We start from the raw sequence: 3852 nt of genomic DNA, 5'->3' as shown, positions 1-3852 counted from the left end.
GTGTTCTATGTTTCCTGTTCAAAACACAAAAATGGTTAAAACTGCTTGATCTAACCCCTTGGTCTAGTTTAACTTTGTTTTAAAGGCAGTCTTTATGTGCACAGATAATTTACCTGTAGCTAAGAGTCGAGATGAGCTGGAAAAGCCTTTCCAGTAATTGATTGTTTGCATAAGCTGCTCTTAAAGGGACCAGTAAGTAGCTTTTTGGATTCTATAAGGAAGCTGAGAGTTGTTTATCCCAGAAAAAAAAATCTCTGTGACAAGTTGCCTTTCTTCTGAAATTGCAGCTAGAAAAAGCAAGAAATTTTGTTTGGTCTAAATATATAAGATGTGTAGCCATTTCATTTTTGTTTCTCATTGGTTTTAGAAGAATAAATACGTTCTCCATGTCTCGGTTAGAGATGATTGGCTTATAAGGTATTGAGTGTGATTAGAAATTTTCGACTTTGGTAACAAAAAGGTAGCTTAAAACTGGTAACTCAGGGTTGGAGTCATTCAGAAACCAGATGTATAAAAGATAATATTTTAAAACAATGTCTCTTTAATGAGATATTAAAAGCTACACTGTCATGCATTCATGTATAAGAATTGGCATCAAAATTTTGTAACATAAAGATAATCTACTTGGTGTTGATTTTAGAGAAAATAGATTGTTTACATTGGTTTTGCTTTTGCTTCCAAAATGATGGTTATACTCTAATGTTGCAAAAGAGTCTTAAAAATATAGTTAAACTGCCAGCATTCCATTGGCTGGAGTTGGCAGTTCAGTCGTGAGTTTGGGATTTTTTCATTCGCCCATGTTTATAGAGAAGAGGAGAGGGCAGGTAGAGTTAAATGAAAGCATTTAAAACAGCTGTGTTACAGTGCAGGCCTCAGGAAGCATAGTCTTTGCTCCAGGCTTCAGAAAACAGTCTGAGATTAAGAACATTTACATTTAAATTAAGACAATGCTGAGTGGACTGATCAGAAGCTTGGGTGAGACATTCCTTTTGTCTTGGTCTTCACCATGACCAGCCCCTAGAAAAGTGCTTTTAGGAATTTGTTGATTGCCTTGCTTGTTCCTTGTGGGGGAGGCATCAGCCTCAGGCCCAAAATTCACAACAGTTTATGGGCCAGGAGTTATAGATGAAGATTATACTGGAGGAATTAAAATTATGCCTGCCTCCATCCATGCCATTATAGCTGTGCCTGTTAGCAAAGAATTGCACTAGAGTAAGAGAGGACAAGATTGGCCTTCAATCTGATACTCTCACTCAGCTAAAAGGAATTGATTATTCACTTAATCCAAAACAAAGTTCAAACTTATTTATGAAACTAATGGGGCATTACAGCCTGACTTGCCTTCTCCGGTTGCCATTCCAGTAAATACATATAGAATTATTATAGATCTAAAAGATTGTTTTATACCATTTGTTTGCATCATGGTAATGGTGATGAGGTTTAAATTCAGTGAATTTGCTTGTGATTTTTGAAAGCCCATGAAGCAATATCATTAAGAGGTTGCATCAAAGAATGATTAATAGTCTTATGTAAAAAATTTGTTGTTGATTTAGCACAAAAAGTTAATCATTTGAATCTCTCAGTGTATATTATTCATTGTATATTTTATTGGCTGATCTCTCTGAAGAAGTTTTTCTGCAAGCTTTTGCTCTAATACAATGAGCTTTAAAATTTCAGAGTGCTTGTCGCTCCAGAAAAGATTCAATATCTTTTCAATATTTTGAACCTCAGTCACATCTTAAGCAGATTGTGGCACAGAAAATTCCAATAAAAGTAGGTAGTTGGGGCTGGAGAGATGGCTCAGCCGTTCAAGGCTAGGCTCACAACTAAAAATATTAGAGTTCAATTCCCAGCAACCACATGGTGGCTCACAATGATTTGTAGTGGGATCTAGTGCCCTCTTCTGACTTGCACGTGTACATACAAAAAATAAAAATGGTTTACTTTTAATGATTGTCAAATGTTGTTAAGAGATATTAATTATCTAAAACCTCATCTTGAGCTTACCATAGGAGAACTTGAGCCTGTGTTTGATATTCTCAAGGGGGATGCAAATCCTAATTCCCCTCCACAATTAACTGATGAGGGGTAGATAGCTTTGTAGAAAGTATAGAGTAAGCTGTTAGTCATCAAAAGATAAATTATATAGACTATGATAAATTGTTGGCTGAGTTATTGCTACTCATGTGCTCACAACAGCCCTTTGACAAAAAAAAAACACCATTAATGTAGATTCATCCTTCATCTACAAGAAAAGTTTGAACATCCTATTATGAAACTATTGCAGTGTTAATACAGGCTTATAAGAGAGAATCCTGAAAGTATTTTAGATGAAATGTTTATTCTTTATTCCAAATAGAAAATAAGCTTGTTATTGGAGAATAATGGTACTTGGCCTATTACATGGCAAACTTTTTTAGGCAAATTTGATAATCCTTGTCCATAAGTCAAATTGTTACAGTTTTCCTCTATGCATGCTTTTGTATTTCCTGTAATTTTGCATGCAGCCCATAGGAAAGATGTTTACTGTATTAACATATCTATTGAGAAGACAGTGTATGTAATCAGGTCATATGTTCATTCTCTTGAGTTTTCTCCTGCTTCAGCACCAATAATTGAATTACATGCTGTAGCCACTGTTTGAAGTGCTGAAAAATCAAGCTTTCAATTTGTATGCTCATAGCCAGCATATGGCTCCTGGTTTATAACTGCTTGAAATTGTTCCCTTTTTGGATATTGCTAATTCTCAAATTTCACAGCTATTTATACAAATACAGCTTAATTTGAGAAACATGCACTGTTTTTTAACTTTATATGACATTTAAGAGCTCATATTGGACTTCCTGGACCCCAGGGTAATGCCAGAGCAGATTTATATACCAGCCAAAATCTAGACCTTACAGAAACAATTGGCCATACAATCTTATTCTTTACCTCATCAAAATAATAACAGCTTGGGGCAATAATTAGATATTTCTAGAAAGTGTGCAAGTTAAATTGCAAAAACTTATTCTCAGTGTCCTCAAATTTTTCATAATGGTGTTAAGCCTTGAGAACTTCTGTGTAGCCAATAACGACAGGTGGATGTTACTCAGTTTTGATTTTGGAAAATTAAAACATGTACGTGTGACTTGATACCCTTTTAGGCTTTGTAGTTGCAACTGCTTTAACCAGGAAAACAACTAAAATTCTAATTAGTTATTGCCTGCATTACTTTTCCATGCTTGGTGTTCCATATCAATAGAAAATGGAACTGGCTATTGCAGTCAAACATTTGAAATGTTTTGTTGACAATTTAATACTATCCTATTACTGAGATTCCTTATCCTCAAGGACAAGGAATTGTGAAAGAGAGATTATGGAACTTTTAAATAATATCTTGATAGCTCTCTTGAATGTGGGAAGAACAACTATTGATGCTTCTTCCCTGGTTTTGCAAGGAACTCTCAAAAACTGGCTTTCAAAAATTAAAAAGGGGGAATTATACCCCCCAAGGACACCAAAAGCACACCTTGCCTCTGTCTAATTTTAAATTCTCAGCAAACTGATGCTAAGGGTCAGTCTGCAACAGATCGCTGCTGGCATCCGGTCACTTCCAGCTCATTTGCCAGGGTCATGTGGAGAGACCCCTTAACTAATACTCGGTGTGGTCCCGACCCTGTTTTCATTTGGGGCCCTGTGGCTCAGTCTGTATTTTTTCAGAGTAAGAACGGATCCCGAAGGCTCCCTGAAAGATTGGTCCTTCAAGTAGACACAGATCTTGAGCCTAATCATTATGATTCTGATAATGAAGATGGCTCGAAATCCTTATCAGCCAGCAGAATTAAGCTGGCATGTAGTCTCTGCTCTTTT

The sequence above is a fragment of the Grammomys surdaster genome, unplaced genomic scaffold (assembly GCF_004785775.1).
Source record: "Grammomys surdaster isolate TR1022 unplaced genomic scaffold, NIH_TR_1.0 124594, whole genome shotgun sequence".
In the NCBI taxonomy this organism is placed as follows: Eukaryota; Metazoa; Chordata; class Mammalia; order Rodentia; family Muridae; genus Grammomys; species Grammomys surdaster.
This window is presented reverse-complemented; position numbering follows the sequence as displayed.